Source organism: Diadema antillarum, unplaced genomic scaffold (genome assembly GCF_040938485.1).
Source record: "Diadema antillarum isolate AM-2024a unplaced genomic scaffold, OU_Dant_1.0 seq00000288_RagTag, whole genome shotgun sequence".
Taxonomy (NCBI): Eukaryota; Metazoa; Echinodermata; class Echinoidea; order Diadematoida; family Diadematidae; genus Diadema; species Diadema antillarum.
Window position 1 is genome coordinate 316841 of NW_027271315.1, and position 12140 is coordinate 328980.

Genomic DNA, 12140 nt, shown 5'->3' on the forward strand with positions numbered 1-12140 from the left:
AGGCAATATGTGTTGATTATGAGCCTGAGGAATGTGATAGAGGATATTTACATAGTAAACAAATTCATTTCGAGTGTCTCCTTTCAAAATCTCCATGGTAACCGAGAAAGTGGGATTCCAGCCAACTCATGGATGCGAAGAAGATTAGATATCCGAGCTTCAGTAATCAACTCATTCCGTCGAGAGCTTCAAATTCGTCCTTGATGCATTAGATGAAAGCTGGGGGCGCTGGAATATCAAAGGAATTTTGTCGCCATTGGCCCGTTCTTGATATGTAAATCTGCACAATCATTGATGTGAAAGTACATTCAGTCGTTAACCTGATGAAATCAATGGAGAAAGTTTATATGTGATTATGATATACATGGAATCTGAAAAAAAGCGCAAATCATAGAGAATAACAACATGCTGATCCTATGATGAATTTAGTTATGTTGTGTATCCCTCCTCTTCTGTTTCTAAACATGAAATTAAAGACGGTATTCCATCAATACACACACAAAAAAGAGAGATATCATTTATACACTACACTTCCGCTATATCTTTATGAAAATAAATGTAAGACGTGTCCGTGTAACATTACAGTACAATTCATGCAATATTCCTCCACCAAATGTAGACTGTAGACTTGGTGGCTAAAACCAAATCGAAGGGCTCATTAGCCCCAAATGAGCGTATGTACTAACAACAGTTGTACATTCTTGTTATTCGTTGACAGACACCGCTTTGCAAAACAATTGTAAGGTACTATAGTATACCGGAAAAGCTATAGTTCAGAAGGTGTAAATGCTGAAATAAATCAGGGAAATTAATTTTTTTTTTTTAAAGAGAAGATAATACCATCTTAACACGAGATCATCACTTGTGGGTATTGAGGAACGATTCCTCAATAAAATACAAGTCATCGGAACGCTAGATACACTCTAATTTGACTTTGATTCACGTAGGACTATCTTTGTGTCGGTGAAGATTCCCTTTTGAGTATTGAAACATGAATCTTGGTCGTTTGATTATCTGCAGATCCGATACGCGCAGAACACTCTACTAGCGAATTTTTCAGTTAAACACTCATGTAACACAAGTGGTTTATGGTTTACTTCAAAGCAATACATGAATGACACTGAATCTTTCGTTTGTATCACAAAGTTTGTGTTTGTTTTTAATCGCTTAGAGTTTATTCTCGACGCATGAACTTGTGGAATTTTACAGATACGAAATCTTGAAGAGCGTAGCCCTTTATCAAGGCCCTCTCGCTGTAATGGGCAAGCGAAGCGAGCCCACTCAGCTGGGCTCTATTCACCATACAGCGAGAGGGCCTTGACAAAAGGCTATGAAGAGCGATGACCGAAAGAGCTGTTAAGAGGGCGCTGTTAAGCTTCATTCGTAATATTTAGTCAGAAGAAGACCGTCACACATCTCATCGCTCATGAGGGGCGGGGAAGGGGACAATAGTTGTATCTACAACTGTATGAGCATTTGCACAGTGACTTTATAATTCATTATATAGTCTCCCCCACAATCGTTCATTAAAAATGGAGCTTTCTGTAGAAATTGGCAAAGCCATGTCAACTTTCCATATATATAGGGCCAACATACGTCATTTTCATCTTTGATATTCGCATTTGATACTACAGGTAATTGGAGTTGTGATTCTTGTAATCCAAGCAACTTCATGCTTGTACACAGTGGCTGTGATACCCATACTGCATTGATAGCATAAAAGGAACTTAAAGAGTTTATACATAGGTTTCCTTTCTCATTGCTACAATACAATCGAATTTTTTATAATAGTATCGCTCTTACACAGTCAATGACTGGTTTCACAGAACTTTACAACATAATTCAGTCACAGATTGGCATTAAAAAGGAAAGTCTTCAAATTCTTCTTAAAGACATCAAGGGATGTGGAATCGTTCATTCTTTCTCTTATTAAAAAAACAACAACTGCGGACTGATTATTCCAGGCTGATCTGAATGTCTTACTCTAATCAGATATCAGAACCTAATTACTGTACTGCAGTGATCAAAGCAACGACATCTTTACTATCACAGATCGTAAAATTCGAGAACTTTGTGAATAGGTGTTTATATTCATTTTTTTTTATCACAGGTAACTTGATCTTTGAGTGAATTGATAATGTGCAGAATTGATTCTAAAATCCCCCAACCGATTTTGAGAGAGGGAAAAAGTTATCTTATGTATCGTTTTTTCCTGAGCGTTTTTTTTTCTATTGATCAGCTGGACGTTTAGATGGATTAACATATACAAAATAGGAGAAAGTTGTCATGTTTATTAATAAGATACCAACAATGATAATGTTAATGATGATGTTACTTCTTATGATAAATGATAATCGTCATAATGTGTAATAGCATTGTCAGTTTTTCCTGTCTTTTCAATCATTAATATATTCATAGATTATTCTGTCATTATCACCATCCTAACATATTATCATTGTCATGATTATGATTTACTTTTCTCACCCGTACAAGCACTATCATTTCAAAAGTTCTGCCATCGTCAGATTTATCCTGGCGTTTGTCAAAAATCTTTGGATTTCTGCGCCTAGTCATCTTGCCCGCGGACTTGAGGTGTATCGAGTAGAAACTGATCATCTGATCTTCTGTCTCAGGGCGTTCCACTACCAAACCTCAACATGAATGTCCTCTCTACGCCACATATTCTCTTTGTAATCGTACCTCTTGTCCTCGACGGCAAGTTATGATATTCAAAGGGGCACTCTTAGGCGACTTTCACAATTTCACGTCATAATAGTATACATAGTGCCATGGATGCATTTTTGTGAATTCATTGTGGCCCAATTGAACAGACGATCCAATACTCTCAAAAACCCAACACAAATTACACTGAACGAGGATGATGGCGTAGGAGGCTCACATATTCCAGTTATGTAGCAATATGCCATTACCATGCCACTTACTTTAACAACAACTTCACCTACAGGTGTAAAGTTAATATGCATGTTTTCTTCCTTTGTTCTGCTTCCTTGAACATCCGACCTTGCATAAATTATGTGAAGCTGCCATGTCATCATCCTCGTTCATTGTGATTTTTTTTTTTGCGAATTCTGAAACCATTCTTATTCCTCATCGCAGTCTCTATATTTATCTATATCATCTTTATAATTCTGAAACTCTATACGCAATATAGCCGATTTATAGATGTTAAAAAACTTTAGGCTGGCCAAAGTCTGAAAGTCATTCGGAAGTCCCCTTTTTAGGGTATGGGCTTGATATAGGCTTGATCCATGAAGGGACGTACAATTGTATGAGTCTGTGTGTGTAAATATCAGTTGCTGGCGGGATTTAACACATACACGTGCAAGAAATTACCCTCTTGAAATAATAATCATACTTTTGGTTAAAGATCATTCCAGCCACCCCCCCCCCCCTTTCAACTACCAATACACAACCACTTTGTAAATTGTTTCTTTGCAAGTGCTCTACAAAGTGCCTTTAATCACCCACCGCATTACAAAGGTGCAAGGTGATGAATATAATGAATGACGCCTTGAGCTTAACACGTCATAAATATGTATTACTTACGGCAAGTAAGAGGCTGTTCTATAGAGGCATATTATGACTTCTCCCTTCATAACAGACATACACTCACGAACACGTGCACGTACGTGATTCATAAACTGACAGACTGGTACATTTTACGACAAATAAAATAGATAAACCTGTAAAACTTCATTGAGGGACTTTACAACCACTCTTTCGGGAACGAGAATGATATGTGATCTAAACTTAATATTTTTGATTCTACATAGGCCTACATCATCCACTATAGGTTTGTGGCAAGGGGATAATAACGAAAATTCACTGCTGCCATAACATTTTGATATCGGTGATGAACTGAATCTGATGTCAAACCGTTCGTGCCAAGATTGATATATAGCGTGACTGTCAATTCCATCATGTGTAGCATGCATTGCTGAAGAATAATCCCGTAGGAAAGAACACAGTGTCCCACAGTGTGTTCACAATGTATTCACATAGTCGACTATACTACATGTAGTATGTGAACACGGATAACAGTGTGACGATGATTTCACACTATGGTGTGGTTTTTCACAGAGGGCTCTCATAGTGAGGTTCTGTTTCACACTGTGAATTGATGATACCCAGATGTTCATATGACACGATTTCACACTGTGCTTCACATTGTGTTTCACACACAACAGCAGGGGAAGTGTATCAATGTTAAGGCTTCCCCCCTTTTTATGTGGCAGCAATTAATACAACCTGAGAGAAAGATATGGCAATCATTTTCGTTGGCTCCGTGTATATATTGCCTTATACAGTGGTTTCAATTCAAAATATTGAATATAATTTTCTTGGAACCTTTAATATATCTCTTGAGTAGGTGCAAATATATGTTGATACAACGATCATGGACTGAAGAATGGATAGATACTTTTGCGGGTTTAGATATTACATTTACAACGGAATACAAATAATTTGGTTTCACTGGTGTCGGCAATTCGGCATTGAATTGTATTGTTATACTTGTAATAAAAGCAATTAATGACTCTCAATAAAAAAAATATAATAATACCTCGTTTTATTTATGTAAAGAGATGAATTAAGGAATGATATAACAATGTAAAAAATTGTTGCAAGAAATAATCATATTCTATAAGTGTTTCAGAAAAACAAAAGGTGTTTGCTTTGACACCTTGTTCCTTGATGAGTAATGTTTTGATATTCTGAGTCACGGCAGCTCGTAGCCTATTTTTCAAAGTATTTTGCTGGAAGTATTAAGATGTATTTTGTGTCTCGACTATTATTATACGTGTGATATATAGTAGATTAATAGATTAATAGATATCCCAGTACGTGTATAAACAAAGGGAATCACGCAACAGATGGTAATACAAGATCAACAAAACTTTTAAAAGGGGGAAAAGTGTAGTATCACATGCAGTTTCATTGATTAGACACTATGATTATTTGTTTGCTTGTCTAATTGTTTGCTTGTTTGTTTGTTCCATTTTCCATCAGAGAAGATGATCAGATAGCCCTATTCAGCTTTGCTTAAAGGGGAAATCCAGTCCAAATATAAGTTAGTTTGATGAGAAAGAGTAAAATATTACGAGTTCAACGGCATAAATTTGATCGAAATCAGATGAAAAATAAGGAAGTTATGACATTTGAAGTTTCGCTATTCATTTTTTTTTTTGAGGGGGGGGGGACAATTCTTGAACAATCAATATGAATATGCAAATGATAAAGTGAGCATGTCATTCCCTCTCAAGTTACCATATAGTTTGTACATACATTTTTGAAATTTCTTGTTTTTCATTCAAACGCAATTATGCCCGAGGCTCAAATCTTCGTATATCCAACTGATCACTATGCTGAAATTATTCAACCAGGAATAATGTCATGTTTCAGACTTCAATGACAGAAACATTGAATTTTCGTCATTTTTTTTTTTGCCATTTTTTTTTTTTGTACACGATCAATTGAAAATTGTGAGGGTATGACATGATTAGCTCACTCATTTGCATATTCATATCCACTGTACAAGAACTGTTTTGGAGAAATTATCAAAACTTCAAAATGGCATATAACTTCCTTATTTTTCATCCGATTTGAGTCAAATTTTTACCGTTGAACTCTTTTTTATCAGACTAACTTATATTTGGACTGGATTTCCTCTTTAACTAGCAGGTATTCCATCGGGTCCAGATGTGAGCCAGACCATTACATCTCAATGTCTTATCCGAGGGACATAGTGCTTTGCATTTTACAAGGGACGGTATGATTACGCACAACTACATTGCTCAGCTATGAACGCGGGCATCGAACCTGGGTCGTATGGTTTGGGAGGCTGATATATGCGCTACCGATTGAGACAAATTACTGCCTTTCATAATTTTTGATTTGATTTGGTTTATTTTCTACATTTTCATACATTTCAAATTCAAACATTTCAGAGTTTGCAAATTTATTATCAACGATGACTAAACAATGTCAGATAAAAGGAATATCCATGAAGGGAAAATGCAACACACTGAACATCGTAAGCCTATACATGCAAATGATGGTGGCCTGAGAATGTGGTATAGTAAAAAGATGGGAAACGAAGGAATTAGTGGAAAATATTGTGCTTGGAAGAATGCAAGCAATGGTAAGACGCGAATATGCATAGACCTCATAATTACACTTAAAAAATTATTATTATGCTTTTTACCAAATCTGATTTAACAAAATAATAAAAGATAATGATTAATAATCATCAACACAGTTCAGCCACGATTGTATAAAAACCCAAGACAAATAAAATATTTCCAAAACAATTTCTAATGTCAGATTAGCATTAATTCAATGTGTATATTTAGACAATAATTTTTTTAAGTTTGTTTCTTTGATTGATTAATTTATTTTCTTTAACGTGATTTCATACATGAATCAAAATATTTTAAGTAATACCTTAAAAAATCGATGTATAGATTACATTGTACATGATTAAAAGGAAAAAAGATAAATGTGTACTTTAAGACCATTACAAAAATACATTGTATTACCAAATTTGCAAATAATTACCCAAGATATTGTGCAGAAGAAGGACTGCCATTATAAACGGATGCCTGAATGGTAGCCCAGGAAACCTATATACATGATTTAGTTTAGTAGAATGCAGAAAAAAAAAACCCAACATATATAATGCATTAAGTTTTCATATTCTAGTACATGGATATTGATAAAGTAGTTACCTTAAAAGAATAAAGTGTTGCTCGTGACTTTAGTGTGACGGGTAATGAGTTCCATATATCAGGACTATGATGTCTGATTAAATTGTGTGCTAACAAAGATCTCAATAATCTCAAAGAGTCATCAGTTATGCAGATACGTCTCCAAAGATTATATTTTCAAACTCGTGCTTGGTTTATAATCTGTCGAATTTGATTAATAAATCATTGTCAATGGACATAAGGGGGGGGGGAGAGAGTTTTGTCGAAGTGCAGCTGAACACGAGGAAGGATCTGTGACTGTAAACATTGGGATTTATCAACAACGTTCATCTTGTATTTCCGCGTTTGATTTGCAAACGAATGACATACTTCTTCGACACATAAATTCTGGTTTGACGACTACTAATGCCAGCGCAGAGATTCTCATTATAATGATCACGAGACCTTGATGACGCGAGGATCGTGCAATAGCTGAAAATAAGGCCCCCTCAGGGACGCCATTCTCCTATTATATTTTACTGGTATATTTATTGAAGTCCAACATTCTCGTTAACTATTGTAACCTCAGGCCAATCGTAACCCCCTTCTCTCTCCCTCTCTCCCTCTCTCTCTCTCCCTCCCTCTCTCTCTCTCTCTCTCTCTAATATATATATATATATATATATATATATATATATATATATATATTATATATATATATATATATATATATATATATATATATATATATATATATATATATACAATAGCCCTATATACATATTGACGTATGAGTGTGTATATGTCTGTATATATAATGGATTATAATTCTCCATTGTGCTCGGGACATGGCTAAACGTTTCGTATTTTCTTGTTCATGCTATTATTCCAGAGCTGAGTTCACTGCGCGAGATTTTTGCGATCATGTTTCAGCGTCATTAATCCATGACACCTGTCAGTCATTGAGGTCTCATCTGTAACAAAACACAAATGACAAGTTAGCAAAATGTTTTCTCCCATACCCCTTTATATATGGCTGTTTGATATATATAGTTTGAATATCATACAACCTTATGATATTCCTCTTCGATTGAGAGATTCGAAGGCTCTTGTGAGCTGTTTTCTTTCATCCAAAGCAGGAAGGAAGATAGTTGTAGTATCTGTTTGTTTACAAAACACAGTGGGTATAAACACTCCAAAGCACTAACACCATCAGAGCTTCGTGAGGAGATTAATGTTGTCATGTCACAAAGTATATGATATAAAAAGAGGAAAACGAAAAAAAAAAAAGGATATCAAAAGACCTGGAGCTACATGCACGAAAGGACGCTGTCCCTTGAAGAGGAATCGAACCCTTCACCCGAGTTATTTGTTCTAATAACAGTCGATAAAGAATTAGAGTAACAACGCGATGGAAACCAACAATGTGATTTAGTAGTAATTCAGTGAAAGTTTCGATCGGTTGTATGTCATTATGATTATTTCAAATGGAGTGCCCCGGGGTCATTGTGCTTGGATTTTTTGATTGACAGACTGATAGACAGAAGTGTTTCTTGGCGCATCCTCTTCATAACACTGGTTAGTTTAGTTGAGAATGTTTTATATAGAATCATAGTGGGGTTTTTTTCACGCTCAGTGAAGGGTTGAGACATCCATAAAATATGAGCAAAAATGTATTTGAGGCAGACGTAAACACGCGAGAACTTGCGAGAGCAGGGAGATCATTATCACTAGTTTGAGATGTATGATGATTATTTTTTTTTATTGTCATCCAATAGTTGCCACTGTCATCATTTCCGCTTGCATCCATTCACAGTTACAAGTAGTATAGTATGGTGGCAGTATATATTCATCTGTTAACCGTAATTTCAATAAGGCATCCCAATGATTTCATAGATCTATTTTTTTTTCTCTCAGATGTTTATTTCAACGAGGAACATGTACGCTAGAAAGCAACATACATGTACTTTAGCTCAAGCCAAGAATTCGTGCTTTGTTTTGTTTGTTTGTGTATGATAGTGTATTCTAGTGATGAAATTAGCAGGAGTGATAATTATTTGTTCATTTCCAACTTACATACATACATACATACATACATACATACATACATAGAGAGAGAGAGAGAGAGAGAGAGAGAGATAAGGAGGAGGGAAGGGCGCCCCTTACTGCCAATCTTTGTTTACTTTTGTCTGATTTTGCTCTGTATTTCTGCGCCTTGATCAACACTCTACAGAGTGGATTTGGCACATTATAAGTTATATATTATATTTTCTTCTTTTTCATCATCATCATCATCTTCATCTTCTTCTTCTTTTTGTTATCATTATTATTATCATTATTATTATTATCATCATCATTATTATTATCATTATTACTATTTTATCATCATTACCATCATTATTATCAACAAGTCTGTATTGTAGTATACTCTGGTCATCTCACAATGTATCATCAACATTATTCTTCGTTACAATAAAACAAAAGCGACGTTCAAGTTACTAAATATTTTCTGTAGAAAAAAATGGATATAAATCTAAATTGAATTAAACCAGTCTTACTCCATCTACTCAATGTTGTTTTTGCTATTTCGTACTGGACAGCGGTTGTTTATTTCTTTGCTGAAGTTATTGTTGTTTTTTATAAAATTGCCTATTCTGGATGTGGTATGAAACTTACTGAGCAAAGTAATTTACTTTTTTTTTCTTCAGATGTTATATATTCTTTTTTTTAATTCCTGTTGTTAGCTTTGGTTTCCTATTCTGTCTGGTCAGTGTTATCTGGCAAAAGACAAAGAGCGGATGTCGCCACCTCGGTTTACTTTAACGATGCCTTCATCTCTCATTCCGTGACCAAAATTAACTTCTTTCCACCTAATAAAGATCATCGACTCTCCCCTGTCCTCCATTATACTACACCACATCTTAACACGTTAGATGTAAACAGGATGCGCTGCCAGTTTTAACCATTTGCTATCTGACGTTACAGTGTTAGTGAGCTTAAATAATAAAATATTGGAGGAAGTGTATATACTGAAGCCTTATCGGGCAAAGACACCGTGGATGTATTATTGTTGACTGTTCTGTAAGGTTGTCGAACTGAGTCCACTTTGGCGACGAAGTTATTCACTCTACCCCTGAACTATTTAGCGCTTAACTTCCGATGACATTTCCTACCTGGACTAAACGACTAAATATAAGCTCCTGTATTAAAGGGATGGTATAGTATTGGTTGAGGTGGGGATTAAGCTTAAAACTTTTTGCGAGATACTTAAAAATCACTTTATGAAATGTTAAAGAGCATGCAATTCTCAGAAGAATTCAAACTTTATGTGATGAAAATCAGTTTTGAAATGGCTGAAATATTTAAAAGTAAAGTAAAACGAAGCGATCCGAATGAATAGTGGATGCCGTATCTTATTCAATTTGTTTGTGATATCTCAGCCATTTCAAAATCAATTTTCATCATAAAAAACAACAACTTTGAATTCCCTTTCGAATTATGTGGTGTCTTTTTTTTCATATTTCATAATGGGTTTTTCATCACCTCAAAAATTAATCATCATAAAACGTTGGAAATCTGAAACCCAACTTAACCGAAAACGGTACCACTCCTTTAAGTACATAACAGCGGAGCAGATGAAGAAACAAAATGATATCATCAATAGCATGGTAAGTAACGATGAGTACATTCTGCAATGTTTGAGCACGCGATGGCGCACTGCCACTTGAGGTCTTCGAACAGGGACTTGCTTCGCAAACAACATGAACAACACAGAGTGTTATACTGTACTTCGCAACTCGGTCTCCTGATCCATCCTTGCCATTATCTGAGGCTCTCATCAGAAAACGAAATTGACGGATATTAACTGGAAATGATTTGGGAAGTGGTTCGACTTCGAGCAGGCTCCATTTGATTTTTGTTTCCAATTTTTTCATCATTAGCACTATACTTTAACAAAAAAAAATGTATATATACATGTATTTATATATACACTTGGTGATTCTATCCTTCTATGGAGAGTGCTCGATATCCTCAAAGGAAGAGCTTTAGACAGAAGTTGAATGAAGGTGGCATGAAACTCCGAGTAGCAATAAAATACGGATGAACCTGATGTCACCCGAGTGAACTTGTTGCAATACTTCTGTATATATATATATATATATATATATATATATATATATATATATATACATATATATATATATATATATATATATATACATATATATATACATATATATATATATATATATATATATATATATAGGCCTATCTATAACTATATATATATATATATATATAATTATAATTATGCAATCTTCCTGCCACCAGGGCCCCGTTTCATAAAAAGTTGACATGATAGCAACTCCTGCTAGAATGACAATTGTCATGGTAACTACAAGAATCCGGCTTCCTGATTGGCTATTGCTATTGGAAGTTGTCATTCCAGCAAGAGTTGCTATCCTAACATATATGGGGCCCAGGTTTACGCAATTGAGAGAAAGTTCTTGCTCGTACTTTGGTGTAACAAAATTACAAACTTTGGGGAAATAAAAGGGAAATGATTAGGGGATATTATGAGGAGGTCGGTACGATTTTCTGTTTTTATTATCAATGTTTGATATTCTTTTTTCAAATATTTGACTTTTCTTGCCACAAGGTTCACACAGTTGTAAGAAGTCGATATATCATATATATAACAATAGTGATGTCACTATAGAAGAATGCCTTCAATGCCAATTAGTTTTTATTCAAAATCCAAAATTTCGGGGGCCTCCCCCTTCGTCCGTGATGAAAGTGCTTATAAATCTTCAAAGTGATATTAACAGTACACTATAATATATAAACGCCATGAGCACTGAAGGGTAGACCTGTGGGTTATACAAGTGGCCACTATTGTTATTATTATTATCATCATCATTGTTGTTATCATTAATATAATCATTATAATCATTATTGTTATTATTAATAATATTATTATAATTATAATAATAATACTAATTATTATTATTATTATTACTATTATTATTATTATTATTATGCATACACAATGATGTTACATATAGCCTTTATATATATATATATATATATATATATATATATATATATATATATATATAATGTAGCTTTGATATTTAGATGAACCGCAATTGTTTTGATTACTTGTCACATTGAGGAAATAGGTCTACATTTCATAGCAATTTTCCCAGCCCCAATGTTTGCGACAGTCACTCATCTCAGCCATATTATTTCATATCACGTGAGCCCTCTAGAGTTCAAGATAATATAGGCCTACTTCTCTGCACTTTGCTCTCGGCCAGCCTAGAGTTCATGATTTAATAACTTTGATGATTATTATGTAGTCTAACGACAAACTGAATTGGTACCTTGCTACTAAATTGACAAATTGTCCAGCGTCGATTCAAATATACTTAA